Here is a 12,169-nt window from a genome sequence, read left to right on the forward strand (position 1 = left end):
AGACAATAATGTCTCCATACCTAGCTGGGACCAGCCAATCTGGCTGCTTCCCCAGTGCCTCCGGGGCAGCCAGGGTTGTACGCTGTTCAGACCTCCCTCCAAGAAACGACTTGCCGTTCAGCTGCAAGGAGGGCAGTGAGCTGACAAGTCCCACCTGTTAGAGCCTTTAGGTCCCACCCCAGCTTGGAGGCCATGCTCCCCCTGGGGCGCCCCCCACCACTGACTGAGCACGGAGGAGCACGAAGGCCCGCTGCCTCTAATGACAGTGCGGACTCCTCTAATGGGCAGTCTTGGCTCCAGAGTATGAAGCACCCAAAGTACAACAATGGACAAGGGAACTCAGAAGAGTCAGAGATTAACTCGGCTGTGGAGGACACTGGAGGATTTAATACATGCAGTATCGGGGTTCGGCTTTGGATGACAGGAAGGGTGGAGTTTTTTTTGGTTTTTTTGGCTGCGTTGGGTCTTTGTTGCTGCACGCGGGCTTTCTGTAGTTGCGGTGAGTGGGGGCTCCTCTCCGTTGCGGTGCGTGGGCTTCTCATTGCGGTGGCTTCTCTTGTTGTGGAGCACGGGCTCTAGGTGCTCGGGCTTCAGTAGTTGTGGCTCACGGGCTTCGTTGCTCCATGGCATGTGGGATCTTCCCAGACCAGGGCTCAAACCTGTGTCCCCTGCATCGGCAGGTGGATTCTTAACCACTGTGCCACCAGGGAAGTCCAAGGGTGGAGTTTTATGAGCAGAGATCCTTCAAGGAGCAGAGATCTAGGGTCAGAAAAATTCAGGAGGATTCAAGGCACAGTGACCAGCCCTGAAGCATGGAGTATATGGTGTTTTGAAGATAAGGTTAGAATGATGGGATATAGTTAAATAATGGAGGACTTCAAATGCTAACGTATTTGGATTTTATTCTGTTGATACTAGGGAGCCACGAAGAGATGCCACCATAAGAGCGACCTGCTTAGATCAGAATTTTAGAATTATAGGTTCTTGGCAGGACAAAAATGTAGGGTCTGGAGGTGGGTAGAACAGTTAACGGTTGTTCTAAGAGTGAAAGCAAGAATGATAAAGGACCTGACTAGGTCAGAGAAGTAGCCATGGCAAAGATAAGGCCATGACAGGGATAAGACTGGGGATTTATTGCAGAAGAGAATGAGGGGAGAGAAGATGTTGGGGTCATGAGTCTGATTGATCTACAAAGTGACCTTAGAATGGGATTGAGTCAAAGAGGAAGAGTATGGGTGTCTCTAACACACTAAGGCTGAGGTAGAAGCAGTTCTGGAGCTTAGGAGAATGATAGGATTAAACATACAATTCTGGAAGTCATTTCCACTGTCATCTTCCCATCTCTGGTTCAGGTGCTAAAAAAGAGAGAGTGAAAGGAGAAGAGAATCCAAGACCAAATCTTGGGAGGGCCTCCATTTACTGGAGCACAGGTCCCGGGAATGATTGAGAAGACATCCTCAGAGTGTGACGGGACAGAAGGTCTGCAAAGAGCTCCAAGCAGAAGTGGAGGCTCATCAATGTAAGGGCTATAGACAGGTTACCTCACCAAGGATAAGGATCTGGACCACTGAGAGACTGCCAAGTAGAGAACGCTGGGATGGGGTTGGAGCCTTAAAGAGAGTACTTACAGCAGAGAGCTGCAGGCAGAGGACAGTCGTAATATAAGAACATAAAACTTTAAAAACTTATTATTTGAAAATAATTTCAAACGTGCAGAAATGTTGCAAGAACATAAATTGGACATACTGGGTTGGCCAAAAGCTTTGTTCGTTTTTTCCGTTAAGATGGCTCTGGTAGCACTTGGTTGTCTTTAACTTCATTCGAAACAATTTTGTTAGGTTGTATGTGACAGCTATCATATCAGCGTGTATTTTAAAAAAGACTTACCAAAATTGGTGAATTTTTGTGTAGCCATTTTCACATTGAAGATGGAAGAAAAAAAGCAACATTTTTGGCATATTATGCTTTATTATTTCAAGAAAGGTAAAAATGCAACCAAAATGCAAAAAAAAAAAAAAAAAAGATTTGTGCAGTATATGGAGAAGGTGCTGTGACTGATTGAATACATCAAAAGTGGTTTGCAAAGTTTCATGCTGGAGATTTCTTGCTGGATGATGCTCCACGGTCGGGTAGACCAGTTGAAGTTGACAGCGATCAAATGGAGACATTAACTGAGAACAATCAACGTTATACCACGTGGGAGCGTTGAAAATAATTTGCACCAGCTTGGTTATGTTCATCACTTTGATGTTTGGGTTCCACATAAGTTAAGCGAGAAAAACCTTCTTGACCATATTTCCACATGTGATTCTCTACTTAAATGTAATGAAAACATTCCTTTTTTAAAACAAATTGTGATGGGTGATGAAAAGTGGATATTGTACAATAATGTGGAACGGAAGAGATTGTGGGGCAAGCTAAATGAACCACCACCAACCACACCAAAGGCCTGTCTTCATCCAAAGAAGGTGATGTTGTGTATATGGTGGGATTGGAAGGGAGTCCTCTATTATGAGCTCCTTCCAGAAAACCAAATGATTAATTCCAACAAGTACTGCTCCCAATTAGACCAACTGAAAGCAGCACTCAACAAAAAGTGTCCAGAATTAGTCAACAGAAAACACATAACCTCCCATCAGGATAGTGCAAGACCACATATTGCTCTGATGACCAGGCAAAAACTGTTGCAGCTTGCCTGGGAAGTTCTGATTCATCTGCCAGACACTGCACCTTTGGATTTCCATTTATTTAGGTCTTTACAAAATTCTCTTAATGGAAAAAATTTCAATTCCCTGGAAGACTGTAAAAGGTACCTGGAACAGTTCTTTGCCCCAAAAGATAAAATGTTTTAGGAAGGGACTTCCCTGGTGGCACAGTGGTTAAGAATCCACCTGCCAATGCAGGGGACACGGGTTCGAGCCCTGGTCCGGGAAGATCCCCCATGCCGCGGAGCAGCTGGGCCCGTGTACCACAACTACTGAGCCTGCGCTCTAGAGCCCGTGCTCCGCAGCAAAAGAAGCCACCGCAATGAGAAGCCCGTGCACCGCAACAAAGAGTAGCCCCCGCTCGCCACAACTAGAGAAAGCCGGCACGCAGCAACGAAGACCCAACACAGCCATAAATAAATAAATAAATAAATATTTTTAAAAAGTTTTAGGAAGATGGAATTATAAAGTTGCCTGAAAAATGGCCGAAGGTAGTGGAACAAAAGGGTGAATTCGTTGTTCAATAAAGTTCTTGGTGAAAATGAAAAGTATCTTTTATTTTTACTTAAAAACCGAAGGCACTTTTTGGCCAACACAGTAGAATGTCTATCTACTTTTTACTCAGATTCACCTATTGTTAACATTTTACCCATTTGTTTCATCATCTGCTCTCACTCTTTCTCTCTTTTATATATATGTATATATATGTAAATATATATGTTTACATAGATACATACACACATATATATGTAAAATATTTTTCTGAATCTTTTGAGAATACATATATATATATATCATGACCTTTTATCCCTAAACACATGAGTGTATATTTACTCAGAACAGAAGTATTCTCTTACATAACCATAGTATATTATCAACTTCAGTAAATTTAACATCGATACAATTCTTTCTTCAATTGACCCAATAATGTCCTTTATAGCATTTCCCCCGCCAACTGGATGAGTGTATAAATTGGCCTTTCTTCCTGGATTCTCAGCATCTGTAGCCCCTGAGAGTGGGGTGGGGTCTGGGTAGAAGAGAATGGTCTTCTCCATTAGCAGACACTTAAGCCCCATGTCAGTTGCCAGTGACCCTAGCTCCTGAGGACATGGGCAGGATGAAGGTCTACCTAGGAAATGAGTAGAGGTCAAAGAGCAGAACTGTGTAGAGGTAAGTCACGCTGACCTCCATGTCCACTAAGCCCACAGCCTGGGTATTAGAAGAATTCCTTGTTATTTCCCTTCTCAGTTTTACACAGAAAAAAAAAATTTGTGAGCCTTCTAAGGCTTGTTCAGCAGAGTAAACAGTACCTGCACTGGCTCTGTATTCTCTTTGGGCAAAGGATGGTTTTCTGAGCCTATGTTAATACATCCATGTCAGTGAAAATGGATCCTTCATGGAATCCATCGCCATCTCAAGGACTTTATTACTTGCTTAAACAAGATTCCGCTGAAGCTTTTCTAGAGTGGTGGTATGTTTCTCCTCATTTCCCACAGTCTCTGGCCTGTGAGGGAGGCACACGGTTTTCGTCTTCTCTTACTTCCTGAATTGGCTATTTCTAACTCTGAGACAGAATACACCTGGTGCTTTATCAACTATAAACACAAAAATCAATTTGAGAAGGAGGCACAAATAGGGGTGTTTCTGACCCGAATACTTTAGTAGTATTATTTGGCAACACGGAAATTTGTTCTCCTTAATAACTATCTTTGTTGATTCTGGCAATTCCCATACCTCACTCCGGTATTCTTCTTTTTACCAGATAAAAATTATACATCCTATTGTGTTTCCTATTTTGTGTTAGTTGCCAGAAATCTCAGAGCTACATTTAGTACTCAATTACAACAAATATATCAGCAAATATTTTTTATAACTCCATTTACCATATATGTAATATTTTATTTTTCTTAAAAAAATATATATATCCATTTACTATTTCTCTATGGGTTTCTATGCATGATTATCTATTTCCTACAGTTTTATTGTACACGTGTCCTTAACATCAAACATCCTAAAATCATTTTTGGAAGCAGATTGTCCATGCTTCATAAATATATAGTTCCTCACAGGACTCTTGTCTCCTTCTGGCCATTTATTCTACCCATTCCACATATAAAAGCAAGTCCAAGACATAGTCTCTGGTGCCTGTTAACTACCCCTCCCTGTTCCCACTATAAATGGCCTTACCACAGAAGGCAATCTGGTTTGGGGCAGGAGTTCTTAGCTGAAATAGAAACTTTTCTCCTTGGATTACATCCTGAGTTCTTGTGTTTATTTAATTTCTTCTGGGGAATTCAAGTCTGATGCTGACAGAAGCCAAAGGGAATGCTGGTGCAGAGAGGTACAACCTTCCCGAGCTGACTTTTGTAAGAGAGAAGCAGAGAAAGCCCAGCCTTGGGGAGGCCTGTAGTCCTCCAGCCACAGCAGAGACAGGAGGGAGGGTTGGAGGGCAGAGTTTCCTCACAGGTGACCTTCTGTGGACTCCTCATGGATTATGGACTCAGACCTAAAGAGTGAGACCAAGAACCAGGGACAGGCAGGTCTGTGAGGAACCTTCAAGGCACTTCCCCTGTGACATAGAAAACATCCCAAGGCAGGGAAGATACTTTCTCTCGTGGTTGATTCTGGAGCCAAGTCTACACTGGCTCTCTGTATGTTTCTAAGAGGAACCAGAGAGGTTATAAAACAGATATGTAGGTGGGGTCATTTTGCACTGTCTCTGCTATAGAAAAATAATAAGTGACACTTGTACAAACTCTCCAAGAGCCAGGCACTGTTTCACACGCTTACGTGAACATACACATGTACACATATCATCCAGGAAATAGACATATTATCATTATCCCCATTTTGTAAAGGAGGAAACTGAAGCTCAGAGAGGGTACGTAAATTGCCCAAGGTCACACAGCTAGTAAGGTGGCAGAGGTGGCTCTTGTACCCCAGAAGTCTGGCTTCTGAGTTTATATTTCCTACCATATACTCTACTTATCCAGTGACCAGCACACAACTTTCAGATGGTCCCTATCCCATGCAAGCCATAGGGAGTAGACGCCCTGAATCCCAAGTAGGATATAATATTGGTCTCAAGGCCCTGAGAATTCCAGAGAAGACTTGTTCACTAGAACTGTGTCAGCCGATTCCTAATCCATGGGCCAGAGATAATATAAAGTGAGCTGATTTAGAGTCTAATTATGTCTCTTCTGAAGAATTTCAGAAACATCGCTCTTCAACTTCTAGAAGAAGGTGAAAATTTAGATCACTCATTTATCCAAAACACAGTTATTAGGGACTTACTGCATGCAACGCACTTTGCTGGGTTATAGGGAGATGATAACTCAGCCTCAGTGGTCCCTACACTGTCAGTCCTGGGACATGACATAACGGGGTAGAGAGGAAAGGATGCTTCATCAGGTAAGGGGAGGCCTGAGGTGGGGGGCCCATCCTGCTCTTTACCTGCTGTGTGACCTCATGTTAGCCCTCTGGATCTCGGTTTCCACAGGTGTAAAGTGAGGGGGTGGTTTAGGACACTATCTGAAGACTGCTTCTAGCTCTAAAGTTTGATTCTAATGGCAATAGCTGTTAATGCTGTAAAACATTTATAAACATCTTCTGCACCAGCCATTGAGATAAGCTCTGTCCATATTTATTCTCTTATTTTTCAAACAGGCATCAAAGACAAAATGCAGCGAACAACGAAGAAGAGATTCTATTCAGGCTATTGCAGTATGAGGAACTTTCATTAGTGAGGAAGGTATCAAAGAAAAAGAAGGGGCCTGAAGTTGTACGGAGGCTGGTAGAGAAGGGAGTCACAGCCAAGTCTTTTGGGAGTCACGTGGAAGGATCACCTTGGAATAGTCCATGGCAGACAGGCTGGTCCTTTGCGGTTACCCATTTCCAGAACAAAAGGGGGAGGGATTTCTTAGCTGTCACTGTTTTCCAAGAACATAGGGCTTACGTATTGTCACAGGGACAACATACTTCTGTGATGCACAAATGTATAACCCCGGGGTACCTAAAATCACAAAATAAACATGGAAAATCTTCCTAAACTATCTATTTTTACTTGAAATTGTGGAGGCAGAATCATTATTTTACATAAAACAAACATCTAAAAAAAAAGAATGAAAATATTAATGATTTTAGAGGTAAAATCTTGAGAGATTTTATCCTTAAAATAGGGCCCTCTCTCAACCATTGGGGTACCTCTGGAAAAGTTTGAGTAGCACTGGTCATTTATTCTCTCATTGAATTCTCAACAACTCTTTGGTAATATATGTTTTTTTATCAAGGCTTTGTGGGGATGATGTTATCTTTTATGTAATGTTTGTTTCTTCATGTGCCTCTATAACTTTTTTCCTAACCTGAGAATTTTTTTAATGACAAACTTTTTATTCTGGAATATTACAGAAATGTTGCAGGAATAGTACAGAGAGTTCCTGTATACCCTTTACCTGTACACCCAGTTTCTGCTAATGTTAACGTCTTACATAACCATGTTACATTGGTTAAAACTAATACAATTAAAATTGACCATTACTTAAGTAAACTTCAGATTTGATTTAAATTACACCAGTTTTTCCACTAATGTCCTTTCACTGTTCTAGTATCCAATCCACAATTCCACATTGCACTTAACATAAATGCCTTTTGATTGACTGAGAGAATCTTTCATGAGGCCTACTAAGTGCCAGGCATCACCCTACGTCCTGGGAGCCAATGAAACCAACAGTCCTGGGTTTTATATCATGTAAAGGACACCAGCGGTTGGGAAAGCAGCTCATATTCTGTTCTGTGCTACACAGACGTATACACTACCAAGGACCACGTGCGTGGATCTGAACAGGTGTGCCAGTTATGGTACACACCCATGGATCATCAACTAGAGGGGCATCAGCGCTGGCGGCAGTGGGGTTCCCCAGCTCCTGCCCCTCAACTCTAGGCAGCATTTCTGAGCCCATGAGGTCACCCCCATTAGTCTCTGCATTGCGCGGCCCCTCTGGAGCCCAGTGCTGAAAAGTTAGTACCTTTGAAATCAGATAAAGGGCATCAAGCCACAGCTGTGTTTGTTTTATAAATTAAAGGGCGAATCATTAAAATGATTGTTTTCCTGAAAATAAAGAGATTAAACAAGTCTCCCTTCTCCCCTTCTGCCTCCCTCCCCTTTTTCCAATTTGTCTGCAAAGGATTCCAACTTCGTGTTAAAGAGAAAAGAATTATCTCTGTTTCAATCTTGGGGACTGACCCGGCCCCATAACAGTTATAATCTCTTATCTGAACCTGCCTGGAGGCAAGGGAGCCACTGGAGCAGAATTCTTTCCAGCATTAACTGCCATTCAGATGGATACAGCAGGAGGGCTTACCTGGTGGCGCAGTGGTTGAGAATCTGCCTGCTGATGCAGGAAACACGGGTTCGTGCCCTGGTCCGCGAAGATCTCACATGCCACGAAGCGGCTGGGCCCGTGAGCTATGGCCGCTGAGCCTACGCGTCCGGAGCCTGTGCTCTGCAACGGGAGAAGCCACAACAGTGAGAGGCCTGCTTACTGCAAAAAAAAAAAAAGAAAAAAAAAAAAAAAGGATACAGGAGAATAATGGAGTAATTGAGCCTTTCCTTTAATGTTGGGGACCCTCAAGGTGATTCTCAAACTTCCCTGTTGAGTATTACTTTTTCCCTCAACCTCTTCTGTAGGAGGTTTGGTGCCTGTTGGGAATTTAAGATTTTTATACAGAAAAGGAGAAAGCATGTGAAAAGTGCTTAGAAAATCACCGGACACTCAGTAGGTGCTCAATAAATGTTAGTTCTCATTGCTATACCTATGAGAAACATTTGTGCCTAATTTGGAAGGGCAATGGGGAGCCTTCAGGGTTTTTAGGAGGATTATAATGGTTGGACCAGAGAGGTGGTCCTTAAGGAGCTTAAAATCTAGTAAGGTCTTAAATCACACACACATAACAAGACATAAAGCAGTGAATATAGTAAATATCTAATAATTATGCAAAGTCCTTTCACCTGCATGATGTCATTTTATCCTCAGATCAAGCCTATCCAGTAGCCATTATTTTATCCCCAATTTACAGATGGAGAAACAGAGATTAAGAAACTAGTAAAACCAGAGCTCTAAGCCCAGGTGGTCTCAACATTTTCTCTTCTCCCAGAGAGGTGTGGTGGGAATCCTCCCTCCCCAGCCACTCTCCACACGGCTCCATCACAGCAGCGCCGGAGTGGTGTGGTCCAGACTGGGAGCAATTTAAGGGCAGAGTCTATGTCGTCTCACCTTCACCTCGAGGGGCTAGCACAGAGCCTGACTCCTGTGGATACTCAGTAAAAAAATGTGTGAAATAAACAGACAAAGAGACATGAATCCCAGGCATCCCTGCCTCAGAACTCCTTGTATCCTTGTTCTGTTGACTCATGCGCCTGTTCCCCATTCTGGGACAAAAGACTCTGTGGCCTATTTTACCAAAACATCTTGGACAATTAACAATGGGAACCCAAAAATGCTCAAAGAATGCAAAAACACAGCCAACGTCACTACTTGTGGTCAGTTCCCTGACCTCTGTAATGAAAAAAGATCCTTAATTTTTTTTAACAGGAAAATAAAGAGCTTTCCCCTTCAAGCCAGCATGGAGGTGCTACTCCACAAACAAATGCTGAAGTGGCCTGGAAGATGAAGGCTGAAAGTGGATTTTAAGCCTGAAGGTTTTTCGGGTCAGTCTATAAAGAGAATGCACTGTGAAGGTCATTCCTGTGCCTAGGTGATACTTAGAGAATTGGGGTAGACCTCACCCCCTGCCCCTCTCCCAAAAAAGAAGAAAAAGAAGTCATGCTTAACATTAAAAAATGAATAAATAACAACGAACCCGGTAGTATAGGCAGTGAACAGAAGAAAATGAACTCTCCCAGTCAACACTGACAAAAACGGACTGTTCCATCCAGTTGACATTAGAAATTCTTGTGGGAAGATCCAACACTGAGCTCAGTTTCTGGAGCCCCCTCCAGGCCTCTGAATGGTCCACCTAAAAATCCTTAGGGAGAAGTCATAGGAGGAAAATGATGGATGTAGGCCACTTCGCACAGTTAAACAGCAACAAAGCCCTACATTTTAAAAGTACTCAATGTGCTCAGAGTGAAAGACCCAGCAACCCTCAGAAAAGCCACAAAAGCCAGGCTGAGCTGGGCCAGACTTCACTGGGGAGGAGACGGCCTCAGGCATCAGCAGCTGGGTGAGGAACTGGGTGGGAGCCGGATGGCCCCCCTTCCTTTCCTTCTGCAACCCTTGATCCCCTCCCTGGGGCCTATATTATTTAATGATACAGAACTTTCTTGCCCCTAAAATTAAGCTCGAGGGGCCATTTCCGGTTCCCACAGGTGTGTGCAGGTTTGAGCCACTCTGGCTCCTGGGAAGGCTTCAGGTGAGAATCAGAACGAGAGCAGGGCAGGTACCTCTCTGGGTTAGGAGGCTGGGCGGACAGTAGAGGCTGAGGGGTACCCCAGGGGCTGAACCCGAGGAGACAGCCCCCTCTTAAGCTCACCCGAAGGAAAGTTGAGTCTGGTTTTAGCTGAGAAATTAACAGTTTTTTTCTTCTCAGCTTGTTTTGTGATAACCTTTTTTTAAAATTTTAGCTTTATTGAGGTATAATTGACAAATAACATTGGAAGATATTTAAAGTGTACATTGTGGTGATTTGATATACATGTACATTGTGAAAGGATTCCCCCCATTTAGTTAATTAATACATCCACCACGTTCCCCTCACATATGCATCTTGTTTTTGTTGACGTTTAAGTTCTACTCTCAGCAAATTTCAATTATACAATAGTATTATCAACTATACTCACTGTGCTTTACATTAGATCCTCATGTTAACTTATTTATTTTTTTAATTTTTTATTTTGTATTGGAGTAAGTAGAGTTTATTTTTAAGTTATTTTTATTTATTTACTTATTTCTGGCTGCGTCGGGTCTTTATAGCTGTGCACGGGCTTCCTCTAGTTGCGGTGAGCGGGGGCTGCTCTTCGTTGCAGAGCACAGGATCTAGGCGTGTGGGCTTCAGTAGTTGTGGCATGTTGGCCAGTAGTTGTGGCTCATGGGCTCTAGAGCGCAGGCTCAGTAGTTGTGGTGCATAGGCTTAGTTGCTCCGTGGCATGTGGGATCTTCCTGCACCAGGGATCGAACTCATGTCCCCTGCATTGGCAGGCGGATTCTTAACCACTGCTCCACCAGAGAAGCCCCCATGCTAACTTTTTTTTAAATGAAAAATATCAAACATACAAAAAACAGAATAATACAATCAAACCCCATATACACCTCACCCAGATTCAACAATTATCAGGATTTTGCCACATTTGCTCTGTTTCTTTTTCCTTTTTCACCTTTGCTGAAATGTTTTATTTAAATAAATCCAAGGTAGCAAGTCCTTTTATCCTTACACGCTTCAATATGCATCTCCGAAAGAAAATAAAGACTTTTCTTACATAACCACAACACTATTCTCATGCCCAACAAAATAAACAATAATTATTTGGTATCCTCTAATACTAAGCCTCTTCAAGTGACTATAGGAAACGATACCTCAGGTCAGAATCAGGGCTAAAGGAAAGCTCCACCCCGCCCCCCACCCCCCGGCATGCTGTTTGAGAGGAAAGAAACATTAGCCACAAATTGGTTCTCCAAGCCTCAATCCAGAATCTTTGCCTTGGTTTTGCAGAGTGGACACTTTCCAGGTAGGTGTGATAGTTCTCTTTAGATCAGGAAATTTGCCCCAGGATATGGCCTCACCTTAGCAGCACTGTGTTTGTTTCTCAGAGCAGCTGCCGCCCTGAACTAATCCTGGGGCTAGTTTCCCCCGTCTCTCAGAGGGGTCGCTCTTGGGGCTTGGACCCCTTTCTACACCAAATCCCCAGCTGACCAGCTAGTTAGTGAGCCAAACCTGCTAACCGTATCAACCCCCAGGGGAGGCCCTGTGGACAAAGACTAAGAGAACAGGTATGAAGGCCCCACCCTAGAAGAGGGGATAAATGCGTGTATTTATCCATCCATCCATCCATCATCCAAATATTCACTGAGAGGTGATGAAGACCAGGTACTGTTCTAGATACTGGGACACTACAGTGAACAAAATGGACAGTATCTTTGTCTTCATGGAGGTTACATTCCAATAGAGGAGACACATAATAAACAAATAACTGAAAATACATAGTAAAATAAGACCCTAATACAAGGGTCCAAACAATGCACTGTGTAAAATGTGGACTATTGTGAGATTCATGAAATGGCAGGGATAAACCTGCTATGGAGGATAGGAACCAATCACCACACGTTCTCTCTGCTCAAGCTAGAGCAAGGTGGGGAGTGCTATTAAAGGGCCTGACTGAATATCAAAGAATGTAAGACGAAAACACTGAGAAATAAATAATAAAGCAAGGCAGGAAGATATAGAAAGTCAGGGGAGGGCTTCCCTGGTGG

Source organism: Mesoplodon bidens, assembly GCF_964165515.1.
Source record: "Mesoplodon bidens genome assembly, chromosome: 8".
In the NCBI taxonomy this organism is placed as follows: domain Eukaryota; kingdom Metazoa; phylum Chordata; class Mammalia; order Artiodactyla; family Ziphiidae; genus Mesoplodon; species Mesoplodon bidens.